The 17,455-nt window shown below is 44.5% G+C and overlaps 1 protein-coding gene across 1 annotated transcript in view; it reads left to right on the top strand.

Moving 5' to 3' along the window:
• The window catches only part of HS6ST1 (heparan sulfate 6-O-sulfotransferase 1), a 170,789-nt gene that overhangs the window by 146,525 nt on the left and 6,809 nt on the right, over positions 1-17,455 (top strand). The gene's annotated exons all lie outside the window — the stretch shown is intronic.

The following is a 17,455-nucleotide window of genomic DNA, read 5'->3' as shown; positions in this document are numbered from 1 at the left end:
TGTAGTTCCACTGCCATATTTGTAATTGTGATTATTGTAATGCACACAGTTGTAAAAATGTGCTGAAAATACTCCACATCAGCAGACATGGCACTGAGCACGTTCGGAGAATGAATCCGCGTGTTAATAACTTGATATATTTCATAGCCCTGTTTCAGAGAACTGTTCTTTAGTCAGGACACATCACAAGTTGCTCCTCTACTGCTTGGATGCTACTGCTTGAGTATCTTCACATTTTCTCTCTCGCTATTTACCAATCGTTTTCCTTTTAATTAGTGCAATTTCCCTCGGCCTAGCAGTTGCAATTGCTTAAATCTTCCCTTATCACTTTCTAGTTTGGTTCACTGCACCCATGTGCTTACAAACACTTAGGGTCATCCAAAATTTCTATCATAGTAAAGAAATTGCCAGCTAAGAGAGAATTGTAACTGTGCAGGAGGCAGAGTGATAAATGAGATTTTAGGAGGAGGGAGTGAGAGGATATTAGTTTTCAGCAGCTTCTGAAAATCCTAAAATAGACTATAACTGAGCCACAACTAACAGAAATCGCGACTGCTTGCTGACGAGCAGAGACGTTGCTGCTGTGAGAGATGGAGGTTTGGCAGAGGACACCTCCTGCAGCTTTAGTGTAGTTAGTAGAGAAAATGACTTGGAGCCAGAGGGATCCTGGGGTCCAGTGCCAGAGTTCTTGGAGCTGAACAGAATAAGGTCAGCCTCAAGTGGTGGAATTTTTCAGCTGGTCCAGTGGTTTTCCAGGGGCCTGAGTCAAATTTTCTGAATGCGTGAATCTGGCAATTCATAAATCTTCTGGTTTTTATAACATCCAGTCACAACAGTATAAAAAACACTTTGCCTGTTCATGTGGGTGGGAGGGGTTATAGAGTTCATTCCTTGTGAATGGGCTGGGAAACTGGTATTGTCATGGCAGAGCAGTGACTGAAGTAAGAAGCACCAGTTTTCTACTAAGACTTTTATTTTTTGCCTGTTATCTTTGTATGGAATTAGCAAGGGAGGAGTGTTTAATTTTCTTGGCTATGATAGAACAGTTGGGAGTCCCCAGTGCTTCAGCTGAAGCCAGTGAGATCAGCAGAGTCCCACTCAATAAACTGGGCACAGGAGGTTGACATTGCAATAATGGCAAATAAGTCATAATTCTGTGGAGAGAACAGTGTTTGGCTCTGTACACAAGTTTTGACAATTACTTTTTTCAGAAATTGTCCTCCCAGAGAATATGGATCACTCAGCCTCTGCCTAAGCTATGAGATATGTGCATTTTGTTGCAATCCCTTATAGCCTGATTCCTCTGTCAAACTTAGAAGGAGCAGCCCTCAGCTCTACCCCAGCTCATCAGAACCACAGCACGGGGTGGCTAGGCACCTCTGGAAGTCAGGACAAACTGAGAGGCCTGCTGGGAGCACAGAAAGCAAAGTAGCTTCAGCTGGGAGTTTTCAAAAGCACTACCTTTGAACCCTTTGATGGATCCACACATCCTCAATAGAACATATCTGCCCTTTTTTGCAGGAAAGTGACATCACCGCTGGGGTCCTACTTATAGAATTCTAGAATCACCAAGGTTGGAAAAGACCTCCAAGATCATCCAGTCCAACCATCCAACTACCACCAGTATTTCCCACTAAACCATGTTGTTAGTGTCTGAGAAAGTGCCAGTACTGAAACAGCAGGGAGATGGAAGTTCTTGGTGTTACTAGTCAGCTGCGGCAGTCGACTTCTGAGGTGTTCAGCTTTCAGCCCACAGGGAGGCCAGGTTTATTTGGAATTCATCCATATCATTGGTAATCATTTGAAAAGTTTTAGTTTCTTCTTTTTGGAGTAGAATGCATTTTTTTCAGTAAGACCTTTGAAAACTTTGTCCATGTAACGAGAAAGGAAAAAATAAGATTATAGTAGGTACGAGTGTAAAAAGAACCCTTTGGGGTGATGACCAGTGCAGCTAACCTTACCCCAGATGTTGACCAAAAAGAGAATTAACTGTGTCGTTCAACCAGAACATCCCTTTTAAATCCCTGTTTTTAAAAGAGAAAATATCTATTATTTTTTTATTTTACCTCTTTAGAAGGGAAGCCCTTTGTTTTACAACCAGATTGACCTGACAGTGAACTCAAGGCTGATATATTCAATACTCCAAGTAATTTTGGAAATGTAGTCTAACAAATTTAATCCAATTTACGTTTAACAAATTTAATCACTACTCATCTGAAGCTCTTCCTTCCTTCCTAGTCCTTCCCACCTTGTCATCTGGATCATTTCGAGTTTTTCTCTAGGAATATTTTCCTACTTCTTAAGGCTTAGATGAGAATCTGTGTTTAAAGACAAGCTATGTATTCATTGGGGATCAATAAAAGTGCAGATGGAGCTATCTGTTTTCAAGGATAACCACTAACTTTGAGATGAAGGGAAAGGGTAGCGAAAGCTTTCAAAGGTTCTTTGGGTTAACAAATTGAAGTGTGATTCGTAAATCTGCCATCTACCGTCTTCAGTACCCAATCTCAAGTCTCACAGCAGCCTCACAGGCTCTTAGATGATGACAACAATATAAGGCACATCCGTCTTTGCAAGAGGCTCTTGGTACCCTATTGCTCTAAGTGCTATTGGAAGCTTCATCCACAGAATTTTGCATGTTCATGGTATTAATGGGCACCTTGTTCTTAGATGCAAACAATCTCCCTTTTTTCATCTGAGGAAGAGAACTCCAGGAAGAGAAAAACCCACTCACTCAATCTCATGTAAATTCCTCGCTTAAACTTAATCCCACTGTTTTCTCATACGCATAGCACATTTGTTCTATGAAAAATGTTCAGGTTTTGCTGTGAGTAACTTCACTTCAGGTTGAAATCTGGGTCCCAATCAGGAAAGCTATCTTATAGTGGAAGGGACTTGAGCATGTAATTTTTTTACTGTTGGAGCCACATTAAGGATTTTCCCAGAACTATGGCAGTAAGGGGAAATCTTCCTGTGCATTTGAAATATGATATCATACTGATGATACATATTCTTATATTTAACAAAAAAGAAAGTAGTTACTGTTCATGAGGATGAGGAACTGAGACTGCCTTTAATTCTCAGATGGAAACATGTCCAAAGTCACACGTCTACAGTTGAGTTACTTGAAAATAATTGTTGAAGGTTGAAGATTGAGTGTTTTTCAACCAGTACTATTTTCCATGCTCTTCCTTATTCTTTTTTTTATTTTCCTCTCGCTTTTGGTCACGGTACAATTTCTCTGACTAATCCTGTCACTCACCCTTATGCCCTTGTTTGCTGGAAGGATGCCTGATGAGTCATGGAAGAGCATCTTCCTCCAGCCCCTGCAGGAGTTTCACCTCCACATCCTCAGCTGTGAGCTATTGACACAGTCGTGCTTGAACAGGGAACATTCTGAGGCTGTGATTGAATACCTGACTTATTCTTGGCTTTCAGCTTTTTGTCAATGGAAGTCAGCTGACTTACACGATTTTTAAAGCAAAACAAATTAGATCTCTCTAGTTATTCATCAGCAAAGGAGAAATAAAGTTGAGTGGAGCAGCACTGTACTGGTATTGCCTGTGCATATCATCAGGGCTTCCTTGGCGGGGAAGAACTGGGCACTTCAGTTACATCTGCAGACAGGGAGGAAATGCTCTTTGTGTGGTACTAACAGCTGGAATCTAAATCTGCTGGTCTTTGGTGGTTTCAAGCAGGACTGCAGCTTCTCAGGAAAGGTGCAGCTTCCCATGGGCTCAGAGGGAGAGCAGACGGCTCCACATTGCAGAGCTCTGCTATGGCTTGTAACCAATGCACCAGAGTAAAACCTGATGTTTTACTCTGGCAGATGTTTTTCCCCCCAGGAAAGGGCCCTGAAAACATCTGCCTGACAGTTCAGGCACACTCATAGCTGTCTGTCTTAAAGATCAGCTGTGTCCTTCGGTGTTTCTTGCACTTGATTGCTGGGGACTGTGCAAGGACAGGAAAGACCCCATTTGACTCAAACTGTCAAAATTATTTCCCTTGAGAAGGAAAGCGTTGCCTTGCAGGATGGAGGAGACCAAAACCAGACATAGCACATGGAGATGAAGGCTTCTCTCAGATATGTCAGACATAGCCATAAACAGAAATTCCCATTTATCTTTAATTAAGTCTCTTCCTGTCCAGTCACTGGGAAATAGATCCCACAGCAGTAATTGGAAGGGAATAAGTCAGTGCCTCTGCCGTTAATTTAGTGCCTTCCTGTGGGCCATCCTGAGAAAACTCTCGTGCATCTGCCCCGCTGTCAGGGCCACGGAGAGGTTTTGGCTCTTCCCAGCACCTCCTGAAATTCCCCACCCACAGCTCTACTGGTGAGGCGTGGGCTCTGCCTGGGAGGGTCCGGAATGGTGGCAGTCTGCCCAGCCCCAGCTGCTCCCTGCTACCCAGCAGCTGTCAAACAGCAATGGAAGAACCACAGCGCATCTGCTTTTGGAGGAGAGCCGTGCTAGCAAGTCGCAGCGCGCGAGGGCTAGAATCTCTTGATTAAAACGCGTGCTGCAGGAAATGAGCAGAATCTAAAGTAAACTGTTTACACAGAGGTGAGCATCTGCTGATTGCTGATACACACAGGCAAAATGGGTCTCTGTTTGAAAATGTCTTCATTTTGCCCTTGCCTGCCTTTTTCTTATACAGTGGAATAACTGTCTCTTTAGCAGAGCAGAAAGCTCCACTACTTACGTTTCCACAGTGCATTTTCTCTCCCAAATAATGTTTGCTGCCCCTAGAGCCTAATTATCACCTAAGAGATGTTAACAGCCAGATCATTGAAACTTCCAAAAGGTTTTGATCAAATACAAGCAAGATGTAGTTTGTATTTTGCTGCCCTGTATTCCAGGAGCAGCTGGTCTCCTGAGGTACTAAAGTGTGGACTAAGTTAATGAATTTAAATATGCTTCTGTTAGATCTTTTAATCATGAATGTAATTGCATCTGGTAGTCTTTTTAATTTTTAAATACAGGGTATGTGATTGGATTTCTTCTCTTTTTTTTCTTTTTTTTTTCCGAATTTACTGCTGCTGTTCCTCCCTGTGGGGGATTCTCCAGTAGGAAGACCTTGTCTCCCCAGAGTGAACGCTGCAAATCTTTGCTGTACTGATTCTTTCAATATTCATTTTCAGTGTTAGCAGTCCTCTTTCTGTCCCTCTCAATGGCTGCTCCTGCTTCTGCTTTGTTGTGTCTGGCATAAGACACATAAGCATGTAGGAACAGGTACACCAAGCCCAACCGTGGAGTGGGAGGAATTCACCTTTGGTTTCTCTGTGCCTCTGCTACATGCCTTTTGTGCCAGCCCTGGCACTTGTCTCCAGGCTGACTGGAAGAACAGGATGCACAACAAGCATCAACCTGGCTTCCCAGAAAGAGGAACAGTGAGAACTTGAACCCCAGTACCTGTGTCCCACAGTCAGCTGAGAGATGGAGCTTTTCTCTGTTCGAGCTAATTGATGATAAAAAAAACATCATCAGGCTAAATGGAGCGAACAAAGGAAGCATTGCTGGCAGTTCCTGTGATGCTAAACATTTTCCAGATCTCTTTCTTACGTACACACCCTCTCTATGAGATGAAAAAATGAAATATGCCAGGCTGAGATCCCACAGGGTATTCGAAGAAATGGATTACAATGACCCTGCTACCCCCCACCCAGCTCCTGTTGGCAAAATACTCAGAGGAAAGATAAATTCTTATGTGAGGTTGCAGTCAGGGGGCTGAATGGCTCAGGGCTGGAAACAGTGCCTCATATAACAAGATCCCAGCTCTCATCCTTCCCAGGTTGGCGGTGAGTGAAAGCCTCTCCCTGCTGAGCAGTTTGAAGGAGCAGGTCCCAGTGGGCAGAGACTTAGCCCCGCATGCTTTAGGGATGTCAGTTGCCACATTCCTATTTCAAAATTTACCAAACACAAGAAACTTTTTCTCTGTGATGAATTGTTTTGACAGAGAGACTAAGGACATGTCTGCATTCAAAATGGGATTATTTCAGTGGAGCTGTGCTGATAAACCCCTTATGGAAGAGAACTCACACTGGCAAGCTTTCCTCTGCCTCTACAGCTTAACCCATTTCCCTGGACAGAATAAGCTGGGCCCACAGCTGTATAGATAGCCACCCACAACTTCTTGCTGGTGTGGCTCTTTGGCTGACAATGTTCTTTTATTATTTAGTTCTTACGGCTAAGGCTCTGCCAGCAGAACTTTGCTATGTAATGAATGAGGGCAAAAAATCCTGTGTTTGTTTTTTGGAGGTAACGTTTCTTAGTCAAACCTGAGGGAGAGACTTCAGCAAGAGGCTCTGTTGGTGCAGAATGGTAATCCTCCACACAAAACCCAGTGCCTCGTGGTTATGTCTGCAGCCTGACCTGTAGGCCAGGGGCACTTTGCATGCAGTGTTTCAGTAAGCAGTGAATGTATACAACTGCACTGGAAATGAAAACACCTGGGAGGAGAGCTGTGCATGCAGCAACCTGCCTTCGGAGGATGCCCTCAGCCTGAGCTTATGCTTGGCAGCACTGAGCCCAGCGTGTGGCTCTGCCAGCCGGCATCGCTGCCCACGAGGGAGCGGGGACACTCGGTCACTGATCCCCCACCTGCCCAATGACATGGAACTGCATTTTTGTGGCCTTCAGATGTAGTGCTTGCAACAGATCCTGTGAGAAGGGAAGAAAAGCATTGCCTTGAGGAAGCTCCATGGATGCTGCCAGCATCCCCCGCCATTCTGCAGCAGGCAGCTGCCATCTAGTGGGAGTGGGGCCACTCCATCTGAGCTCTGCTTTCCCTTTGTGCTGGAGTGCTGGGTGCTCCCAGGCTGTAGGAGTTGAAGGAGGACTGCTCCTTCTCACTTGAAGGCAACACTTCGGGGAATTGCAGCATGCACATCTAAACATATCGTTCCATCCATTTGCAGTGGAGCTGCAGGGAAGTTGGGAGCCTTCCAGCAGTACTTCCTATGGAAGGGTAGCCAATAATCTTGGTCTGTGTTACAAAAAAAAAAAGAAAAAACTCACAGGGATTTATTAATCAAAAGCTGCTTTTTTTATGTCATGTTCAGCACATTGGTGCTCTTCTGCTAGCTGTTAGTACTGCAAGTAGCCACAGGGCACACAGCCTCACTGAGCACCGTTAGAGGCCAGAAGAGCCGTGTTTGCCAGGCATGATATCCCTCCCTCCCAGTTCAGGGCTGCTGGCCCTGCCAGACACTCGCAGTAGCCTAGGCCTTAAGTTCTCATCGATTTGCCAGCTCTTCAGCCTGTACTGATCTGAGAGATCACCCAGTAGAGAAAGCCAGTGGCTGCTGACATATTGAAGGCTCCCATGCCCCTTTGAGGTGCCAAGCCACGAGTCCAACCATGTGATGCCTGCAGGTACAGCCAGGAGGAAGGCAGAGGCTCCTGTCACCACATCCTTGCTCCCTAGCACACGTGGGACTGGTCTCTGTCACCTCAGGGTGCTGGCCCAGCCTGCGTGATGGATGCGGAGCAGTGCTTTCCAGCACTGCCCAGCTAATGAGTTTTGCAGTCTTTGTTGGCTTCCTCAGTGTGGTGATTCACTTAGCAGAGAAATTGTTGCTGTGACCTAGGCCATCACTCTGACAGTTCCTGTTGGATGTTTGTGTGCCTGCTTTTGATGAACTCTGGCTGCTGGGGCTGGGGGAAAGTGCTAGTGCTGTGTGGTATAAAATATCGGCACCTTGCACTGTGTATGTTACAGATTTTCCACTTCTTTGGGAAGCAACATTAACAAAACTGTTAATTGCAAGCCAAGCTCATACTGTGTTGTTTTCAGGCTTAAGCAAAAGAAGATGCAAGCAAGAATTTATCTACTATTTTCAGATCAGTAATCTTTGGGGGAAAAAGATGAGTAGCGATGACCATGAAGTCCCCAGTTGTGCTTTCAGAAGTGCTGGTGTTGCATAAGGAACAGCATCATCTCCCTGCAGCTGCAGCCCCTCCTGCTCTGCCTTCAGGAGCAGTGAGAGCATTTCCCGAGCTCTGGCTCTGCACAAGCGGAGTGTGGCACAGCATGGCTGTCTTGGGGCTGATACATCCCATGTGAGATCAGCTGCTGTCCACTGCGTGCCTGTTCATGGGTGCTTTACATCTGACTTTTAATAGTCTCAGTTTCCTAGGAAATAATGGATTTCAGACAGAAGCCCAGGCGTCTTGTAACTTGTGCCACAGCAAGCAGTATGCATGTATGCGTGCATGGATCTGGTGCTGAATAATTGAACCTGGATATATCCACATTGCCAGCAAGCCTTTCAGCTTTAAAGTCAAGACACTGTTATAGGAAAATGGGATGTTTTACTGTCTGAAGACAGATTTTTTTTCCCCAGCTAATCCTGGTGTCTGCAGCTGCTGTCTAGATGGCTTAAAAGGCAGGGAATGAACTTCTGAATATCTGTAACAGCTACATGAAGTGGCATGGTTTATTGTAGAATTATGAATGATGATGGCTGGATTACTAAATTGTAAATCAATCAAAGGCATTCTGATGATATTTTAAACCATGGGAGAGACTCATGCAGAAGGAGAAAGTGATTTATTGCACCAGGCAGTAACACATCCATCCCAGTCATTTTTACTTATCATTATTTTGAAAAGATTTCAATCCTTCGTTAAAGTGAATAAAAATAAATAAATCTATAGTGATGATAGAATGTTGCTGTGATGAAAATTGACACTTCTGCATTGTGACGTCTGGTGTTAGGAAAGCAGAGAATTAAGAACTTAAGATATACAAACTTCGAAATAAATTAGTTCAACAATTGCCTTTGTTTAAAGCAAAAGAAGAAAGCTTTTTCCTCTTTATTCTTAACTCTATTCCTTTGCAAGATTCTCACACCATTTGTAGTTTTAAACCATTGGTACCCGGGATTTTGAATGCTTAGCAAGTCATCCATTTCCAAGGCATTAGCAGTAGACAGGATTTATTTCAATCTGTGCAGTTGATTCTTTGATCCAGGGCTTGCTTAAGTGCATTCCAGTGCAATTAATTAGAAAAACAGCATTAGACAGTGGCAACTCTTAGTGATCTTAAATGTAAAAGCAACTGATTAGTACCTCTACTTTCCTGAGGATTATCTGTTTGTTGCTTGACAGTATCTGCTGTTCCTGTGCAAAGGAGAGGGAGTTAATTGAGACGAGGGAGCTTTGGTATTGCTTGTAAGCCACCAGCATGACTCTTCCCAAGAAAAGAAGCAATGTGGGGACCTCTCCCTGCAATGATTTTAAGAAGGAGCTGAGTAAATGGAGTTAGAACCAGTCCCCTCTCCGTGCTGCTAGGGGCCCTGTGTTGTGTAGCTGACATGGATGCGCATTGCTGGGCAGTCACTGTCCCCATTGCCTGCAGCCCTCCACGGCCCACTGAGATCTCTGGAAATGAGTTCTTGCAGCAGCTTGCAGGAGTGGTTTCTGCTGCTCTTTGTGTCTTTCTTCGTTGGGACATACTGTGGCCAGCTGAGAGTTACTGCGTTTCCTTAGATGTCCAGGACTTGTCAGGCTACTTTCCAAATTCTGTGCATCTCCATCCCTTTTCCTGAGCCTTCCCAACACGAGCCATCGTTTGGGTTGGGACGAGCTGGAGCCCCAGACACCTGATGGCTGCATGTTGTTGCAGCTGCAGCTGTCCAACACACACTACATCCCTTCAGGCCAAGGCAGGCCATTGCCATGGAATTTGGTTCTGCAGAAGTGATCGATATCTGCTCCTCTGACTGCTGTTGCTCCCTTCATCTCCCTGTATGGCTTCTTTATAATTTAATCTTCTTCAAGGAGGCGGACTTCCTATTTATCATGCTGTTAGCCTTTTCCTCAGTCTTTTTTGAACCTCGCTGCCGGCGGAGCTGGTGTGATTCACAAGAGAAGCTGCCCTACGGTTCCAAAGAAAATGCAGATTCCATCCAGCCTATCTGCTTTGTTTGGAGCTAATTCAGATAACACGCCTTTGCATTTTGTGTCGGCACTTCTGCTTTGTTCTTGCAGTATTTCATCTCGTTTCTGATTTTCTTTTTCCTGTGTGGCCATATCCTGATCTTTCTTCTGCATCCTGAAGTGTACAGGAATCAAGGCAGGAATCTTTCTTCATTAGTTAAAATATTCCCTTGTTTGTGTTCACATTCAGGGAGGGTGAACCCCTGACACTCTCTGTTCTCCCAGGGCAAAGGAAGTAAGGAGCTGTGTGATTTCCTTTCTGTACCAGCACTCTGATCTGAGGAGGAGGAGGACACCCAAGTTCAGCCTCCCTGGTAGCCCAGCAGCTGGCTCTGGCAGTTGGTAAGGGGACAGCACTGATCCCCTGCAGCTAGAATGGGACCTCCAGTGTTTTCCACTGAAATAATCTACTGACAGGGAGAGAACTGCCATCTTATGCTACCTGTCTGGTGCAAATAAGTCTCTTACACAGAGATGGAAAGTGTAATGTCTCATTATGAATCTCTCATTTCTTTTCTCCAGCTGTTGCTTTGTTTCTTGCTTGATTTCACTGAATCTAACGGGAAGAAACTAAAAGAAGGAATGGGTACAGTATCCTTCTAATGCATTGCTTCATAGTAAGTAGGGCTGTAACTGTTTCTAGAATCTGTATTTTTGTAATGCAAAACCAATAAAAATGAAGGTCTCTGCAATAGACCCAGTAAATGAATGGAAGGAAGTTTTTCTTACGGAGAATAGCAGAATTTTGGGTTTTTTTTTTCCTTCCTGAAATTTCCTACCTTGGTGATAGTAGGGGTAATAATAAAAGCAAAAGAATGTGAGGAATAGGCATGGGCTTGCCATCCACATTTCTACATCTGTCCTCTGCCAGCACTAATGTCATTCTTCTGGCAGTGAAACTTTCCTTTGCAGTCAGTCAGCGTTCAGATGTGTTATTGATTAATCAGTTTACGAAGGTCACTTAGGAATCACAACAAACCTCCTGAAACTTGGGAAGGTAATAAATCAGTGGCATTTGATTTGTAACTTGCTGTCATTTTTGGTGCCTCGCTTCAGTACAAGACAGCAGTCAACGCTTCCGAAGTGCTTGCTGTGAGGAGGGTTATGATGGCAAAAGAAAGCACTTGTTTATAGGCAGTGCAGGTAACATAAGCTTTTAATGGGTCCTGGTGGAGCAGGAGGCTCCAGGGGGCTCAGGAATTCCTTCCTCTCCGCCCCCATCTGCTCCCCTCACCATGACCCCCATATTTTTTTTTTCAAGCCATTGGCCAATTTTCATCACATCTGTCATTTTGAAAAATGAACTGGCAGTTTGCTTCTAAGGTTCCTAACAAGTCGTGTATCTTTTTTTAGATTAACTTGTTTGCAAGAGACAGTGTAACAGGGAAGTCTTGTGCACACGGAACAGCTCGATTTCCTTGAAAAGCAGAGGTGCTCTTAAAGCTCAGTCTGTATCTATTCTGCAGTTGCATATGAAATAGTCACAAGACTCCAGGGTGGTTAGGCGGTATTTGTTTCCTGGGTAAAAACTTGGTAGCAATAGGTATGTAGCTAACCAGTATGAACTGGGGCTGAGTGTGGGACAGTGTGTTATGAATGCACAGCACTGAGAGCTAAGGCACAAGTGTATCTTCACTGCTTTTGTGGAGTTGGTGATCCTGAAAATGTATGCTTCTGGTGGGTTAAGAGGTACTGAGGTGCTGTGCTGGAGAAGGTTCTCATGATCTTTCTGGAATATGTCTGGGGTTTCTGATGCAGTGGCCCAGAGCCCGGGCCTGCCTTTCAAACGCTGTCTCTCACCTTGTTCCAAGTGGATTGAGGGCTGGTTGTTCTGCCACGAAGAGCTTGAGCTGCTGCTCACTCTTTTGTCTCCTCCTTTGCTGTCAGATTCTGTTACCTTTTCCAGCGCCTTTGCAGGAGAGATGTGCTGAGTCCTGCACACGCAGGTACGTGCACGCACGACCGTTGCGCGCCCTGGCTGTGATGGAGGGCTGTGTCGGCCAGCATTGCAAAGCCTCCAAGCATTAGGAAGTAAACAGGAAAAAGGAGAGGTGTGGCTTTCCATCTCTGCCTAATCACAGGTAAATTATTTTTTAACTCGATGTTAAATAGTACTGGTATTTTTAAGTGTGCCTATAATGAGTGTAGTGCATTTAATTCCTGCAGAAAGACAGAACCATATAATAGATTTTGGCTCTCCCGCTATTTCAATCAAGAGCTGCCAGGTTGGTGTGTACTCTGCAGGGTGGGACGGACCCACTTGAGCTCTCAGCCATTGTGCTGTAGGTGCTGGAGTTAGAGCTGAATTGTTTATTTGTTTCTTCATTTGTTTTGGGTATTCCTCTGTTTTGTAGCACTTTAAGGGGCTAGGGAGTTTATTGTGTTTGAAATGCAGGAAGAGGCTAAATGAACACCAGATGAGAGGAAATAGACGGAGGAAAATTAGGGCTATTTGCTACCAAAGGAAGTAATCATTGTACATATATTAAATTCCAATCTCCAGCAAGGGTGCACTGTGTTACGCCAGGAGTCTGACCGTAGAACTGAATAAATTATTGTCAACCTGCAAGTTGTGGCTGAAAGTGCTTCTTTAGGAGACACCATCCGGAGATGAGAGCTACTCAACATCCCCCTTCAGCTGCCTTAGTGAGGGGAGAGCTGCAGGTAGACCAGTACGAATGATCTGAGGAGCACCTGGCACATGGGCTGGGCTCACGGAGATGCCTTCCACCCGCCACAGATTTAACATTACTCTTTTTTTTTAAGAACAAAACAGAGTGATTTTCGGTCTTGCAAGCTGCAGACACCCTGTTCTGTCCACTTCATTTGGCAAGGACATTGAAAGGTATTTCCTTTTTTTTTTTTTTTTTTTTTTTAAATTGTAGCCTGAGGGCACAGTGTTTTGACAGTTTGGGGTTATATGGCTGAAGCTGACCTGTACAGCTTCTTTCCCCTTCCCCCACTGGTGAGGAGGCCGAGGCGTGCAGGATTAGAAGCGCTATCATTATTTCTCTCTTTATCTGATGGAAGGCTGCCCCAAGACAGCCTTGTTAGGATTTTGCTCTTCCTTTGAGGGACGGCAGAAAGCTCAGCATAGAACTTGTAGAAATAAAAAAATGAGACATTTTGGCTGTGTGGGAGGGAAGAATGTAATTGCAGTGAGGAACGGGGAATTGCGCAGTTCTTAGCAGATCTCAGAAACCAGCAGTGGGAAGGAAGATGGGAGTATCACATAGGAGTTTCGGAGAGAATAGATGGAAACGGGCTTGGAGAGACAATAGTATCATACTTAGAATCTGTCGCTATCAGAACTATGCCGACTGGTTATTAGCAAAAGCAAAGGACTTTTTGTTTTTTTTTTAGAGGTAGGAAGGTTTCATTTCCCCCTCATTTGCTGAGGAGCCTGCTGGCAGGAATTAGGGCAGAATATGTGGGGGGCTTCAGCTGCTCCCTCGGATCTCCAAGAACAGGTTATTTTTCATGCACATCTATTCAGTGACTGCGTTTGCAATATGGCCCTGCAAAAAAACAGTGCTGGCAAAACTGTGGCTGCTTTGTGCTGTGCTGTGAGATGGGAATGAGAGGTCCAGGGTGGGAAATCTGTAGGGCGGCACTGCTCCTGACATTGTGTCATGAAAATAGCCTTCAGTTAACTATTGTCATCTGACCTCAATCCCTGCTGAAGCGGGGGCTTTGCATAATCATTGAAGAGAGGGTCCCTGCTCCAAAAGATGTTATGTTTTGAAGTGCCAAAACAGACAAAGGAAACATTGTCAGCCCTTCACACACGGGAAATGGAGGCATGGAGAGAGAGCTTTGTCTGGGGCATACAGGGGAACTTTGACACAAGGGGTCCTGAAACTCAAGTTTCCTGAATGTAATTGTGTGCTACAACTGCAAGGCTGCTTCTGCTCTCTAATAATGGATTTTTTTCCTCTCCAAGACTTCAGTTCTACAGCAGGTTTGTTTATCAAAAACACGATTACATTTTGCTCAATTTAATAAATATTTTAGTGCTTCTTTCTTCAGACAAAGCTGCACAGCTTGCATGCACAGCAGAGTTGCAATGCTGAAGTTGCAAATGCAAAAGCTTCAGGTGGATTTTCACATTGGGTGCACCAAGAAGAGTAATGCAAGGAAAAGCAGAGATGTGACTTGAGCTTTTCCTTGCCCTTGTGGGGATCATAGCCTCCTGGATAGAAAGGGAGACTGCAAGAGTACTGGTACTTTAATGCGCAGCTTCACATGGGAAGAAGAATGAAATATCTTACTAACTAGAAGGCCCATTTTATTTCTCAAGGTTTTAACTCCAGGAAGGCCAGTGAGACTTGGCATGGCACGACCAAACTAGGATTGTTTGGGTTTTTTTATGAGGCACCACTGAGTGGAGCCATCTGGGCTACTAGAAGACTGCATTTCTGAAATGAGTCTTTAGGAACATTGGAGTTAAATAGCTGTCTGGGGCACCATGCTGAAAGGAAGGGCACCCCCAGCTCCATGTATTTTATGGGCTTATTTTATCTCTCGTGACAAAAGAGAACTTATTAGTCATGTAGTTCCTCATAAGTTTCAAACCAGTGCTGTCAAGTGGCACTTCCTGTGTTCCCCAACATGCTGGCAGAAAGTTCTCCCGACTTTCCGGCTCGCAGCGTTAATGGCAGTGCTGCTCATTCATGAGATCTAACTTTCCTCTGAACTTGAACGCAATCCTCAAGTTTACGTTTGAGAAATTATCTTAAGGAATTTCTTGGGTGAATACTTCCTTGGTCGTTCATCTAATAACAAAGCAGCTTATCTCTGTGGTTCCTGAGGCGCTGGTCTTCCGACAGATGTGCTCTTTGCTTCATTGAGAGCTGCATGAACCTGCACCTCTGAAACCAGTATCCTTCTGGAAAGCTGACTGCAGGTTTGGGAGCGCAACTCTCAGTATGTCAGCAGCGCATCTCAACTTAGGCAATTTAAACTATTCTTTTGCATTGTAGTCTTCATTTTTTTGGAGCTTTGTAAAAATTATGTTATACACTTTTGGGACAGCTTTCTGAAGAGCCTCACGGTGCCTGGTTCTGCTGCCTATACTCGAGCTGTCCAAAGCGCGTCTCACTTCTGTGTTAGAAGGCCAGTTCCCCTCCATCAAGCACTTTGCTATGTGGCAGGTCTGCAAAGGGGCACATCCAATTCAGTATGTAAGCTGTTCTACTGCATTTTCTATTCACTAAGATGGATATTAGAGAGAGATCACAGTGGTAAATCATCTACTGGTGCATCACATCAACTGAAATAATAGCTTTTATAGTACAGGTCTGAAGAAAGAAGTACTTGCTCATTCATGTTTTTACACTCCGTGTCCTGCTGAAGCTGTCTCTGTTTCAATGGATCCTGAAAGCTTTGTATGTCTGTTAATCAGATGTACTTACAGACTCTTAAAGGGGAGGGGACAGCAAACTGGAGTGAGAGTTACAGCACTGAGTTTAATGCCAGCTCTGCAAATGCCACCCATTCGGCCATATGCAAATCATTTAATATTTCTGGTTCCCTTGTCTACCAAATGCAGATACTAATGCTTTTTTTTCTCTCTATTTGTATAAGCTTCAGATTTGGGCAGGAGTTAGTTCCTCCCACACCTTTGGATGCCTCACATATGGGTCCCTGATCTTAGATGAAACTTCTTAATTGCTTGTGTAAGCCACATGATGATAATTGCCTTCAACCTGCTTCAGGAAAAGATGCACTTCGGATTACATTGGTGTAAATAAAAAGCCCACTATGGTTCCTAATTTAAAAAATGTTGGTAGTGTTTAGCATCAGTGTCTGTCACTTGCACATCTGGCATTCATCATTGCTTCCATTTTCCTTCCACTGTCATATTTTATCCCCATCTGTTGAGGTTTCTTAGCGGTGTCTGTATAAATGTCTGCATCACTGTCTGGATAGTTGAATCCTTACAGGCTGCAATGTAAATGAAGGAAAATGAGGTAAAGTTAAGGGAAGTGTTTCTCTTATGCAGTCTGCTCCCTGTCTTTCTCCCCTCTCCCTGTACCCAGAGAATGTGCTACACAGCATTGCTAGGCAGTGTGATACCCCTGCTATGAAGAGAGATGGAAAAGGTTCCAAAAATAGCAAGTGTTTTTAGCAGCCCTAGTTATGAAAGCAGAAAACAAGAGAAGCTGGAGCCCAAGCTGACACCCATGGCCATTGTTGGAAAGACCAAAATGCACTGCTTTAGAGCAACACTTCAGCAAATTAATAGTAACTTGGGAAAGCAAACATTCCTTAAAATCAGACTTCTCAGGCAACATCATTGATGTATTTTCTTTAAACTAAATTATTCTTATTGCAGTAATTTGGGCTACTTCTAGGAAGAATAATATTGATGGTGTTAGGAAGATATGGGTGCATTAATATTAGCCAAAGTCTATTTTTTAAAGAATTCTTGATTTTCTCAACCGACTGTGCAGTGCCCTCATAGTGGCCACCACATTCAGCTCTCTCAAGCTTTCCTGGCAGAGCAGCGAGCTGTAGCAGCTTTACAAAGATGCATTCCTGATGGGGAAGTGACTCTGCTGCCACCCCCAGTGCAAAGCATTTCCAGTAGCCCATGGGTGTGTGCGTTGACCTGCCAAAGCCAGCTGCTCCTGTGTGTGCCGTGTCACACAGCCCTGTGCACCAGGAGCACGTGTGGATTTAATTCCCTGCCAACTTCAACAACTAGAGAAGGAATTTCCCTGTTACAGAAACACTCTGGGACACGATGGCCCCAAGCCATTTAATGAAAAAAACCAACCCATTTCCTTCTGTCTGGGGAGGACCATTGCAAACTGCCATCATTAGCAGTTCCTTAACTTTATCCAGGCTCGACATGAGCCAGAGCCAGGGGCTCTCTCTGTGGGCAGTAGCTGCCATGCTTTCAGCCTAAAGGGCTGGCTTCATTACACATGGAACTGCAAGAGTGCGCAGGTTTCCACCTAGCAGTCTTCCCTTTACACCCTTTGTAGTCTCACGTATCCAAGTTTGTCTTAAGTTTAAATTGATGACAGCTTAGCTGAAATGAGAGCAAACTATTTCTACTGTCGCTGGTTGTCAACTCGTGCTTTCTTTTTCTACAAAGCATACTGGATTCCTGTTTCCCCTTTATTTTTCACTTACGTTCCTGTGGTGTTATCCTGCTATGCAGTGCAGACTCCCAGCTTTCAGCTGGGCAGCAAGGTCAGCAGCTGCATGAAGTGAAAATGATAGCCCAGCTTTTAAACAGAGCAGCTCCTGGGCATGTCCTGCAGAGCAGGCCTTCGCTCCTTCTGAGGCTGCATTCTAGTGGGAAAGGCCAGGCAGTCTCTAAAGTTACAGCTGCACTCTGAAGTTGGTGTATGAGTTGAATCCTGATGACTTATTCTGACATTGCAGTCTGTTTCTAGAAAGGATTGGACCGGTGAACGAGTTACTACTTGGCATGACTAAAATGGTGGGCAACGTGGGTCTAATGTTGCATGGAGTACTTAGCATGGGAGACTGCAAGAAGA

The sequence above is a fragment of the Numida meleagris genome, chromosome 4, assembly GCF_002078875.1.
Source record: "Numida meleagris isolate 19003 breed g44 Domestic line chromosome 4, NumMel1.0, whole genome shotgun sequence".
NCBI classification, from domain to species: domain Eukaryota; kingdom Metazoa; phylum Chordata; class Aves; order Galliformes; family Numididae; genus Numida; species Numida meleagris.
This window is presented reverse-complemented; position numbering and strand designations above follow the sequence as displayed.